The 13,480-nt window shown below is 45.6% G+C and overlaps 1 protein-coding gene across 3 annotated transcripts in view; it reads left to right on the forward strand.

The window, feature by feature from the left end:
* The window catches only part of LOC104334200 (AGBL carboxypeptidase 4), a 1,001,604-nt gene that overhangs the window by 970,871 nt on the left and 17,253 nt on the right, over positions 1 to 13,480 (forward strand). The gene's annotated exons all lie outside the window — the stretch shown is intronic.

Raw genomic sequence — 13,480 nt, forward strand, 5'->3', positions numbered from 1 at the left:
TGTTGAGGCAGCAACCATACTACTCCTCATACTAGGAGAAGGGTCTCTTCGCTTGGAGTATATCTTATATTCTTCCTTCGAACACTGGCTGCTGACAAAGACAGCCTGTTGGAGTAGGTTAGGTATGGTCTGACCTGGTTTGGTATTTCTTGTGAAAGAGCCTTTATTTCTGCTCTCGGGGGAGTGGGGGTGGGAGTGCTAGACGGGCCAGAAATTCCCCGCCTTTTTCCCTGTCTTTTTGTCTGCTAGAATAGCTCAGGTATATTTCTCTGTTAGCTTCTTCAGTCCCTGCAAAGTCCTACACAGAGCAAGGACCAATTTTCCGTACTTTCTTACTAAACTGAGTAGCTGTTCTGCCAGAACACAGTCCCAAACACATCAACTCTCCCGACTGCTGCCAGGCCCTTACAGCGTGGTCCAGCTGCCTTTCCTTCAGGTTTCCAGCACGTTCCAGGTAGGCCTAAGGGCCCTATTTGAATGCAGTTCAAGATACATAGTTCTGCCTCATTTCCAGCCTCACAGCTTCATTCTCTAACCTGTCGTCCCTCATCTCCTGTTCCTATACCCTACAGCACTGCAGCCCTGCTTGCATATGCTTCTTGCTTCCCCTTGATTGCCTTTTGCGCTTCCTCCCTTTGCCCATACTGGCTTGCTTTCACAGGCAGTGTATTTATTGCTAGCTGGCAAACGCAAGCACTTGGACATACATTCAATTATCTTTGAACAATTTCCATTTACTGTGGTTTTGCTTTCTTCCCTTTCACTGAACACTGCCTGTATTTTCACAGAGCTTGTTCAACTGCAATACAGCCTGCTGCTGTTCTCTCTGCTTCTCTCTTTTTTTTTTCTTTCTTTTTTTATTTTCCACATTTTCCGTGTTTTCATTAAGCTTCCTTACTAAACTCTGGTGACCATTTCTCCACTGCTGCCCTTTCTGTACATTTGCACTGAGAAGGGTCCAAGTTTAAGTTCAGTGTGTTAAATGCCCCATTCACCTGGAAGGAAATCAATGGTACAGACTGGGGTTTTGCCTACTCCCTCACACCAAAATGTCTCTCTTTTTGATGTACAGTAGACTCCCTCTCCCTTGTGGTTTCACTCTTATCTGTTTTTCCATTAAAACTTGACTTCTGCCTTACTTTTACGCCAATGGAGTGCACTGTGGAGATGATACAGGTCACTTCTGCATACTGTTCAGGTGCAGGTGTGGTTTTGATCTTCAGATCAGTTCTCAAGAATGTGATCTTCCCTGAGAGCTTGCCTACGCTCAGTGTTGCTACTCCTTGTTCTCCCTTCCCCCTGGCTGGTAAAACATGACTGTATTTGGACCAACACTGTAATAACACCTCTTATATTTTTGTAAGAGAGACGATTTGATATCCACAAAAAGATGAGACATTGGAAGAAAGGAAAGTGGTTTGATTGTCCATCTCTGAAATGATCCAGACTGGATGACTTTGTGGAAGAGTTGCTTTTGTCAAAATCTTCAGGAGCAGGGAAATACCTGTAGCACAGAGGTACTCAAGCTATTATTAAACAAACAGGCTTAGGCACAGAAGACGCAGCATGAGTTGAGCTGTACAGAGACACACGATGCTTCAGTTGGAGTGCTTCTAACGATAGTTCAAGTAGCACCATACTACGCCACGGTTACTGTTGTGAGTGCAGCAAAGAGATACCAGCCTGTCACACAGCAAAGGACTCCTCACCTGCAGCGGGGCTCTGTGTACTGCTGTCCTTTGACTTAATCAAACTCTGGTCATCTGGGTGAGAACATGTGGAGACACCCAAAAGATGGGATTCATGACATTGATGAAAGAAGATGGCAGAGGGCGATCTACCACTATGAGCCACTTGTCTGAGCTGTCCTTCTCCACAATTCCATTATCAACATTAGCTAGTGATGGGAACTCTCATGATGGTATCTCCTTTAAATTTTCTTCTTCCACCCACCCACACTAACAGTTTGTAGTTCCTGGTGAGTACAGCCACAAGACAGGCCTTTAGCCTTTCTCCTGTAAGTACTTGGGTATCACTTACTTATTGGTCATGGAGCTAATTGAAGGGTAGTTAATGCCATCAAGCATCGGGATGTATTTATATTTTTAACTACATGTAAGTGATTATCAACATTATAAATAATTACAGTCTGCCTCCCAGCCCCTCTGCTCCATTCCACCCTGCTAATTGCAATGCTTAGATCTCAATGAGCTCATTATGTTTTGTCGATATGCAGCTCTTTGGCTGCTCACTTAGTAGGGACCAGGGGGACGCAAATGGGAGCTAAAGATTGAAAATGCCAAGCTCCTAGGGATTTGAGTTAGCGATCATCACTGCTTCATCTCTATGCACAATTTATTCAGCACTCCACCTTCCCTAATAAATTATAGATCCCTCAAAGGGAAGCTTTGCCAAGAGATGGGCAATTGCCTTACTCACGGGGGAGCCCATTCTGTGCAGTATTGAGCATCTTTGACATCTGGTCCTTGCAGGATTGGATCCCTCCTGCCCTTCCCCTCCGCCCATCTTTTCCACCCCTTTTGGGAAGCATTAACCTTTTCAATGTGATGTATGCGAAAGGGCGACAGTCAGCAGTGGCAGTTCCTAATGGATTCTGTTTGTTTGGTTGTTTGTTTGTCTGAACTGCCTGCAATGCTGTCCAGACCTCTTGGAAAAGCAAGCCAGAGTGCAACCAATATTTTAATTAGCAGCAAAAGGCAGAGAGGCTTTTAAAGAAAAACAGTGTTTCAGTTCAGAAGTAAGGAGCAGATGAATGTGGGGCAGAGGATTGGGGATTCAGTCCAGCTGAAGAGAGCAGCACATAGTGCCTCTGAGGGGCTGAATTTTCAATCGCAGGCCATGGTGCTGAGTGGTGAGATGGCTATGGTGGTCTTTTGGGGCTTGTGGGCTACAAAGGGGTGAATTTGTGCCCCTTACTCTTGTTCCTGGCAGTGCAAAAGGAGCAGAGACATGTCATATCTGCCTTGCCAGGGACTGAGAAAAACCCCAGTAGAGACTACTACTATACAACAAAGGCTTCTACTTAAGGAACTGAGTTACAGGGGAAACCCTCTGCCCACCCCTCTGTCCTCAAACAGGATCAGTTCTACTTTCCCCTCTCCTGATAGCTGTTTCCTTAATTCTGTCTGAAGATGAGGATGCCGCAGCCTCCCCAGGAGATATTTCTCTAGTGCTTCACTACTCTTATTTCTGGAAGGCTTCCCCCAAAATCTAATCTCCATCTGTTTTATTGTAAATTAAAGCCATTGTTTCTCATCCCATCACCAGCAGATGCAGAAAAGTTTATCATGTTCTACAGCAGCCTTTACTTATTTTTACACTGTCTCTCTTCAGCATTCTGTGGTCCGAAGTCTACAAATCTTTTCAGTTTTTCCTCCTCAGGCTTTCTGGACTTCTGATCATCCTTTCCAAAGCCCTTCAAGTCCCCAGACAATTAAACTGAAATTAAACCAACTTCAGGAGTGGCAAAGTCTAACTCAGCTTTGTGACTCCACTTGCTGATTCTTGCAAGAGCTGGGAGCTCAGTCACCCAGCTTCACAGTGAGCAGAGAGGGCTGCTCAGTGAAGAGCCAGTCAATCTCAGCCCTCGGCATCAGGACCGACATCTACAGCAAGCATCTTTTGGCACCCACGGGTGAATATTCCCCGATGATTCAAGGCAAACACCAGTGTCAGAAGTGGATCTGAGAAGGAGGAGCTCTCTCCAGGTCATGCAGATGTTGGTGCTGTTGTGTCACTTGAGCTGTGAATCAGTAAGAATTCTCCAGGATGATACTGGAACTTGTGAACAGAGGCAAATAGGTCTCCTGGAATTAATTCCTGTTAGTAATATGGAGATAGAGATAGGCAACACAAGCAGACAGTGAGACTGTGCCAATAGCAAACTAGGCTGTGGCCTCAAAAATATGAAGGTTTAATAGGAAAAAAAGTCATATAGAAGAATTGGGTTTACAAAAAAAACCCAAACCAAAACAAAAAACCCAGACAAACAACATCCTATATCTGCTATCTCTATCCACTGGGACTGTTACTCAGTCCAGCCTCCCATTTTGTTGCATAGGCGCTGTGCCAGAGTAAGGAGCAGAGCAGCAGACGGGCCTCACCACTGAAAGGAGAGTTTCATTTTTACAGCCATAAGTGACACTCTGGAAAATGGAGAGATGCAAAGTTGCTGCTTAGGTCTCTCACAGACTCCAGAGCTTGCTGACTAAATCATGGTCACGAGCATGTTGTTATGAAAGCCCTTTTCACCAGGAAAAGCAGTGACTCTAAAGCTGGCCCACCAGCTACTACTGAATCCCCTCGCAAGCACTTGCTTTGAAATTCTCCTTTTATAAATCAAGGGCCACTCCTCCACTGACTGCACAGCGGTGTACTTCAGCCACTTAGCAAAGTCAGCTGTTGTTTCAGTGAGAGGAGCTGGTGGATCTGAAGTTTGGCAATGGTTTATTCCTGTCCCATCAGAGAAGCGAGGGGAAGAGACAGGCAGTGGAGAAGGGGAGAGCTGCAGACCTTTCCAGCATCTTTATCTGGGCACAGACCCGCTGCTGCCAGCAGTCCTTCTCCGGGGGACATGATGTAGGAAAGCAAGCCAGCTTGGGTGAGTGCAAGGGCTTTGTGACAGCAGTCAGAGGAGTGTTATTTGTGGCAGGGACTATATATAACTACATTTGTTTGTGTGTAGATTAAATATATATATGTGTAGTGCCTTATCACTGCATTCCAGCTTGAATTTAAAACACAAAGGAAAAATCAAACATTTTAGAAAAAGCTAAATTTATCTGGGAATGGGAATTATAACAGCAAAAAAGCAATTAATCAGGGGTACATGTGGAGATTAGACAAATATTTTACTCCTTCCCTACAAAGACAAAAACTGCATTAGTTTACCTAGCTACTATTAACAGCTCTAATTCTCTTCTTCCCATTCACCACCACCACTCTGGAGTGACCACCTATGGATGAGGTGTGTCCAGCTGATGTGAAGAGAGCTTTGGCCCAGCTCATATGCGTCCCTGCTTTGAGGAGGAAACCCGCCCCACAGCAGATAGCCTGAGTTTAAGTGGGGCACTGACCCTTGAGTCTGAGCCAGCAATGTAGGCAGAAAGGAGGTATGAGCATTCATGAACTGATGCCCCTTCTTTCTCCTTATACTTCATTCTTTGGTCCTCTCATTCTTTGGTGCCACTCAATCCCAAGCAAAGCACCCAAAGACACCTTCATCATTGATTCATCCCTTGAGCTGGACCTTCAAGAGCTCTGCCACCCCAGCCCAGCCTGGTCCTTGCAGAGAGGGCAGGTGCCCCACCACTAGTTTGCCAGGCATAGTCCCCACTGCAAAACCAATCCCCAGATCTTCTTTTGTGCTCTGACTGCCCTGGAAATGTGCCACTCCCAGCAGAGCTTTCTGCTGCCTGCAGCCTACACCACAGTGCTTTATTCTGAATCAATACTTGCAGATACTGGAGATAAGTCAGGGAGAGAAATACATTAACGTAGCTGAAGAAACAAAGATAATGATATTTTTTCTTTTTTCTTCTTCCCTCCCTTCTCGCACAGAATAAAATTTTCTTTCCTGCTCCCCTCCATCCTCATCTGTATGATCTGCACTTTGCAGGGCTCCAGACTCTTGAATTATTTCCCACTTTTCAATAAAACCTTAAATCTTTTTTAAAAACTGCTTGTTTTAATTGAAAAATTTCAATCAATCAATTTGCCCCTTCTCTACCCTCTCGCCTCCCTCCCCTCCCCCAAACAGACCCATTTGCAGTAAATAATCTGTAGCCAGACTTTCTGCTCTAAAAAAATAAATAATTCTGCATTTGCTGAATCCCGCCTGATCTCCCAGCTTTAAATCACTGCACTTTGTACTGAGCTCAGCCGAAATGTTGAACACACTGAAGCATGACTATTACTTGGAGACTGCAAGTGTTTTTAAAGGTACAGCCTCTGAGGCCGTCGTCCTTTTTCTTCCCAGGACAGTCTGAGGGAGGAGCTGAGCCAACTCCTGAGGATAAGTTGTCTCTTCCCTGTGTTTTGCCCACTACAAATGCAGATGTTGCCTTGTCTTGAAGGGACTTATTAAAGACTGACTGAAGGCAGGAGAAATCCAGTGGGTCTTTGAGCAAATCCTGAAGAAGAGGCATCTTGAATGATATAATCTAATAGCCACTGGACTGAGTCCTTTTTTAGACATGTGATATCAGGTAGGTTCCAGAAGGTTCTCTGCATCTGCTCAGACACTGGAGAGCAAGTGCCCATGCTCCCAAGTGCAAATAGTTGCACTTGGACCCAGAAGAGCCCAGGGTATCCCAGCCAGGGGAGGAAGGTCCCCAAAATCTTTGCAAGTCTTGAAATCGTTGTCAGCATTCTGCAATTCTCTTTAACTTTCCTCTATTCAAAAACTTTAAAACCAGTTACATGCAGGTTTATTTCACAAAGGAACACAATCCTTGTATTTATTAATTACTCATATTTCTTATTTAGGCATATATATTAATTTCTTTTTTTCAGGATTGCTCTTGTCAAAGCTAGTGACTATGCCCTGTCCCAAAATGCAAGTTGCATCTGAAGAGGGAAAATGCAGCACGCAACAGACTACTGATGCCTAGTTATGATTTATATAACTCATGAGCTTCCAGCAATTTAGAGATGAAAAATGGTTTATCCACACTTTGGTGTGTTGAAACACTCTTTCTACCATTTGTCTTGAAACCGATTTTGTTTGGGTGGTGGTGAATGCTACGCCCAGAGCCGTGAGTGGAATGTCTAACGGGAACTGTCAGACACGGAACAATGGGTGTCATCATGCTTCTGGGGTGAGATGGGAGGGTCCAAGAGGATCCCAAGAAGTTCAGGTCATGATTTGCCAGTGCATTTAGGGGGTTTTAATTAGAATTGGAAATTATTGTACTGTTCTTGGATTTCCAACCAAACTGAAAATAAAAACTGTTAAGAATTAATTTTTCATGCAGTTTTTCCCTTGTGCATTTGAGCACATTCATCAGTGATAGAAGAACATTGCAAATGCTGTATTTTCACTTGGAAATTGCTTCCCCTCTCCTCATCCCTCTTCAGTATATCAGAGGGAATCAGCTCTGTAATTTTCATTGACTGTGTAAAGAGCTGAGGTCAGCTAATCCACAAGAGCTCCTTCCCAGATTTGGCAAGTGGCCAGAATTAAACAATACAAAAGATCAGAAACATTGAAATCACAAAAAGAGACTCATCCTAGTGTTCTCTCGATACTCTAATTAAAAACCCCTCAGACATTAATGTGAGATCCGCAGATGTAGGCCCAAATTCATTCTGGGACAATTTGATAGAAGCTGTTATAATCAGGTTTTAAGAATACAATTTTTAAACTGTACCGACATACTGACCGATGCTGATGCAATTTTTGCATTAATTAAAATATACTGGTGCTGAAATTCACCCTTTCTGGGTTTTTCTTTTCCAGCTGTGAGCTTGATTCTGACCTCTGTCCCTTAGATAACCCCATCAGGAGTCACCACTGCCAAGATATTAAATAAACCATTTTCTTTTGTCATTTTGTAGTTTAGGCCACATTACCATTTACAGGAGGGCCCATTTCCATCTCCCACTGCTGCTAAGGGACTGTAAGGTGGATAAAATGTAACTTACACAGAGCAACGTGAAGATGGCATTAGGATAATGGAGCAGCAGTCAGAGGTTTCCTTGCAAAATCATGCTCATAGTGCTGGTAAATGGCATATGGATTCAGAGCTAAAAATGGGCAGCGGCCCTGTTGTGTTTCTAGTGTTACTTTGGCAGTGACTGAGACTTCTCGCTCTTCCCTGTTTCTTGTCTTGCTCTGGACAGCCTGATTTTCCTTCCCCTGTCCATGTGTCTCAAATCCCACCTTGAATTACGCGCTCCCTTTTCATGGCCACACATGGTAGCAGCTCTGCAGTTCAGTATTGCATAGAGGTTTGCATCAGTAGCAAAATGTGTTCGGTTGGGTGGCTCCTTCACTGGTGCTGCTGTGCTGCAGAGGGAGAGCTGAGGTACAGGCACTCTGCCACGCTCCCCTCTGCTCCCCGCAAGTCTCTGTTGCCCTTCCACGGCAACACCCCGGCAGGGTCGGGGTGCTGGGCTCCGTCCTGGCACCGGCTCCCGTGCAGCACCTCCACCTTCTTGCCTTCTCTCTGCCTCAAGATCCTGCTGTCCCCCATGTCCAGGTGTTAGCTGGGATCTGCCTGTTCCAGTTTAGTTCATGAGAAGGGCAGAATCAATAGCTGATACTGAAATGAGTAAAAGGGAAATACAGCGTGGTCCTTGCGGCACAGTCCCTCTGGCAGAGGTAAAACAGTGCTCTCCAAGATACCTATTCTCCAACCTCCTCTTTCAGAGAAGGAGGGAAAATTACAGGCCTCTGATTACTCAGGGAGAAGAGCGCACAACTTCCATCTTCATAATTTCTTCCGCCACAATCAAGCATTTCAGCAAAAGAGCCTGAAAGCCTGAAATAGTCAGTCAGGGATCTTTCCGCCCAGTTCCTTCCCTGATAACGCACAAGAGGAATAAAAATGAAGACTCGTCATTGCTGTGACGTTTCATTTCCAAAAGCATCTGTCCCCCCTGGGATCAGGAACTGAGGCTGTTGAGAATGGAAATATTCTCCTTGGGGAAAGTCCTTTTGCTGTTTCCAGGCTGGCTGTGTTCAGGGCATTTATAGATTTTAAGGTTGGATGGTCTGGTTGCATTTCTCTAGCTTGACCTGCTGAGGACCATGAGAGGGTGTCACCAGTAATTCCCCCGTGGAGCCTGGTTCTTAACCTGGAGCTATGAAAAGGCTTGTTCTCATTAGAATTGGCAGACTTTCCCCAGAAAGCATGCCTGCTGCTCATTGCTGCCCTGCAGATCCAACAGCCTGGAGCTCCAGTGCTTGCCAGGCCAAGCCCTGCTCTCTCGAGAGTCGGTAGCGAGGACAGGGTAAGTCCTGTCCCCTCCCCACACTCCCTTCCAGAAGCTTCCTCCTTTGATAATGGTTTGGAAATATGTCACCAGATATACTAGACTTTGTGGACCTTGTTTCCCTGGAGTGACAGTCTCAGGGAAGGAGGCATCATCAGCGCCCAGACTTGCACCGTGTTAAACGCAGGTGGAAAGCCATAGAATAGCCCCTCTCCCCCATGCCCTGCCACCAAGTCTCTATATTGCCCCAGTTACACCATGCTTGAAGTGGGCCCTCCAATTAGATGTGATGTGGGCAGCATCTTGTATTTATTAGAGAGTAGTGTCAGCCCTGTGAAGCAAAACAAGTAACTGTTGAAAAACAGCGCTGCTAAAATAGAGGACTAGTTCTGATCAGGCAGGGTGTGATATAACATGGTGGTTTAAAGCCATGTAATGCCATTTTCCATTAGAGCTCTTGTTTGAGTCAGGAAGGGGTTTGATCCATTGATGGAAGCTGTTATAAACAGATGAGAAAACCTCATCCATATGTCTCTTGAGATTGTACGAAGCTGACAGTATGCTAGCTGACCACAGTCATCTGGGAGTCTCCCACACAAAATAACCCTCTTTTCATAAATAACAGGATTGTTGTTGTGGTGGACTGAGATTTGCTGTAGAATTCAGTTATGTCAAACAAAGAGCTGCTTCTGGTTTTTAATTTGAGCTATTAGAAAGATTCGTCTTTCTGTCTCATTTTCCTTCTCCTTCTCCCTTGTCTTTTATTTTTTTCCCCCCTCTGTCTGTCTTTAGGATAGCTTTAAGCTATTCGTCTGGAACAAAAGACTTGCGTGGGTCTGGTCACTGGTGCCTCTGGATTGAACAGTCACGATTTCAAATCCTGCTTAGGACTAAACTTGGACAAATTCCATAAGCTAATAACCCAGCAGAGTGTTTCAAATTGATGGAGGTGCCGTCCTCTAGATGAGACATAAAAACAGGGATCCAATCTGCTTGGCAGAGACCCCACAGGACTTATCAAAGATGAGTGGGGGTTGCTAACTGTTTTGCCCTTGTCAAATCCTTACCACCACCACAGCTTCTCTTCCTGTTCCAAAGCAATGACACTGGACCTTATGAAAATGAGATGGTGAACTTGAAGTAGCCATCCTTTTTCTAATTATTTAAAGCAGTTTGCAGTGTCTGGCAAGAGGGGGGAAGAGATCCACTCACTTGAAAGCAGAATGACCCTGAATTTCAAAAAGCAAAACAAAAGCGAGCAAATGGTGCCACCATGCTCTGCAGCAGTGACATTATTAAATGATCAGTGAGCTATTAAAGCAGCAACATTTAGTACCTCCCCAAATGACTTGTACTTCTAACTGGTTTCCAAATTGAGATTTTTATTGCCTCCATGTACAGACAGAAAAAGGCTGTGTGTGTGCTTCTAGAGGCTCCAGCATAAGCAGACTGTTCACTATAGGATCAATGAATCTTCTCAGTCGAAAACTAGTAATGGCTTATGAGATTCCTCACTCCTTCGTCTTGTTTTCCTATTAGGGCTGGAAGCTTTGAGGTGTGAGGCACAGTAGGGGTCATAAATACGGGGGATTTTGCAGAGAGCCCTGCACGATTCCTGAACTTCCTAACATCTGTGAAATTTGGCAGACTTGTGCATAAACAGACTGTTCTGAAATCTCCCCAAAACTGCTGATACCATTCAAAGAGTGAATGCTGTGAGAACCGCGTTTCCAGCAGGAGACTTGGGCACGCTGGTTTCCACTTCCAGGTAGAAATATGGAGCATGGAGGAACGATGAGTCTATGGAGGAGGAAGGGAGAGGAAAGGGAATTGTAGATGCTAGTGAAGGTGAATACTGTCTTGTACGAGCTGTGCTCCTGGGATGGGGATATCTGGGAAATGGCCTGCTACCAAGTGCGGTTCAAGCTAGGCAGGGTGTTCCCGTGGGCAAAAGCACAGCATGTGTGACTGCAGGAGGAAAGCCGGTTAAAACACAAACAAATAAACTACCCAGCAAAAGTGGGTTCTGGCTCTAGTTGCAGTTAGTTGTGTGCTTGTGATATACCGTAGGCTAAAGTGGAGTTTGGGTCTTCCATGCACCTGAAATAAATGCAAATGTTACTGCTTTGATTTGTTTTTCTCCATCAGTTCTGCACACGCATGCCGCCTGCACTTGCTGAGTGAGTCAGGGCATTTCTCACCCAGGCTAGGCAGTCACAGGGAGAGACTGTTACTGCTGCTTCTGGTTTTACGTATCAGGCGCCTGATTTCCATGACAGAAACCACTCATCCTTTGCGGAGGTGGCAGGCAGAGCAGTGGGGGTAGGATGGCCTGAGACACTGTATTAGAAGATGCACATTTTTTATCCCATGCTGGTTTGAGTCTCCCTCCATCCATGCTGACTGCACGTTGCTCCCATTTTGTGACTTTCTGGTGGCTGCATGTGGCACAGGTTTGCATTTCCAGTTTCTTCACAGTGTCTGTCTACCCATGGATCCATGCACTGCAAAATGCCTTTGCCTTTCCTGGTAATCTTAGCAAACAGGAGGTCTGCGTGGGCAGCATGTTAAGGTTTTCTACATGTTAAGAACTGTAGAAAACTGGGGTGAAGAGCCCTTAGAGACCCTTCTATACTTCCTTTTTGGAACTTCATGCAGGACCAGTTAGACATAAACCATTCTTTTCAGCTGTGGGTTTAACCTGTTCTTGAAGACCTCTAGTCTGGAGATTTCCAGATGTGCTACGGCAGGTTATTCCAGTGGTTAACTGTCCTTACCTTTAGAAAGCAATTCCTAAGACCAAAGTCCAGCAGTAGACCTGGATTCTTCCAGGCCATGGTTAAGGCAGAGTTGTAAGGCACCATGTAGAAGCCCGTGTAGCCACTTCCTTGGCTGCACCCACTCAGATCTAAAGGCTTCCTCCCCAGGACAGTGGGTCAGAAGTTTCCCACCCTGTAAACGCAAGCAATGTAGAGAGACAAAAAAAAGGGCAGCAGGGCCATTTCTGGCAGAGGAGCCTTCTGAGATTGGCACTGACAAAATGTCCTAGAGACTTTACTGAGTCCAATTACCACTTTATGTCTTTGAAGTGTCGAGTAAATGAAAGAAACTACAAGATCAAGCCGTGTTAGTCTTCTCAATCCCTTAAATGTTTGACAGCCCTCTCCCCTTCTTTCTCACTTTCTCAGACTACTTTGAACTTTTAACCTTCGCTGCTGCTTTCAGTTCCCATCTGCAGAAACCGAACTATGCCCAGCCACTCCCAAATTCCAGCAACAATCACGAAACACGTTCAAAGCAATGCTGCCCTCCCTGGAACTGACAAACTTTAAGCTGTCTCCAGCTTTCTGCACTTCCACGCACGTACGGTTAGTCTCATCCGTCAGCGCTGGGAGGCTCCACGGAAGCTTGCTGGGTACTGCAGCAGCCATGAGACGGCCGGTGCTGTTTCACACAACCAACTATCCCTGTCCACACGCAGACAACAGCCGTGAACACCAGCTGTTCGGGCTGTGCTGTACTGCTGGGCAGAAGAATACAGACACCCGCAGCACATATGGTATTAGGATGGTAACGAGCGCATTGGGACAGACCCTGAAACAGAAGGGAAAGGTCCACATAACCATCCTCAGGCACCGCAGTGGGAGTTGGAAAAGTGGGACCGGATCACTGGAGAGAAAAGCAGTGTCAGGAGTCATCCTCAGCCACTAGGTCTGGGCTTGGTTGCAGTGTTAGCAAGGCTGATGGCTGGCTTTTTGCAGAACTAGAGCTAAAGGCGAGGTCACATCAGTTCGACCTCCCCTTTAAATAAATAAATAAATTATAAACAGAGATCTCACAGTGATGCCTGAACCTGATGTCTCATGCTCACTTGTTTTGATGTGTCTAATGTGAGTGGGCGGGTAATAAAAGCTTCATTTAGAAGCTAGCGTCTTCACAGGCACTGCTGGAAGCCCCTGGGACTCTGCACTTCTGGAATTTTCCTCTAATGGAAACATCAGTAGATAACTATTGATAAAGCAGAACATGCACACACGCCCACAAAACAAGTCAGCAACGGGGTTTTTTCCTGGACTGTCAGGTATCGGATGCAGAGGTGTATTTAGATTTCCCCAGGTTATGTACCCACCTCAGCTACTGCATCAGCACTCCTGAAATGGCCATTATGATGACCATTTGGGGAAGTGCCCTGGAGAAGTACGTGGTTAGTGTAGCATGGGTAGGCATCAGCTCAAAATGGGCAAATAAAGGAGTCCTCAGCCCCCATAATGCAGCTGTGGATAACGGCATCGACTGCATTTCTCCCAGCTGGACATCACCGTGTAGATGATAAGCAGGCACTGCCCTGTAACAGGCAGACCTAGTGCTGATATTTCACACAAGCAGGAGCTCCACCCCATGGAGTTGTTATCTAGGATATTATTCTTCAATGCATTTGCAGGTTACTCAGTTGCTTTTTAAGCAACTGAGTCTCCAGGAAGGGCGGGTTCCTGTACCTGCTGGGTCTCTGCGGCAGCTCTGA

Source organism: Opisthocomus hoazin, chromosome 6 (genome assembly GCF_030867145.1).
Source record: "Opisthocomus hoazin isolate bOpiHoa1 chromosome 6, bOpiHoa1.hap1, whole genome shotgun sequence".
In the NCBI taxonomy this organism is placed as follows: Eukaryota; Metazoa; Chordata; class Aves; order Opisthocomiformes; family Opisthocomidae; genus Opisthocomus; species Opisthocomus hoazin.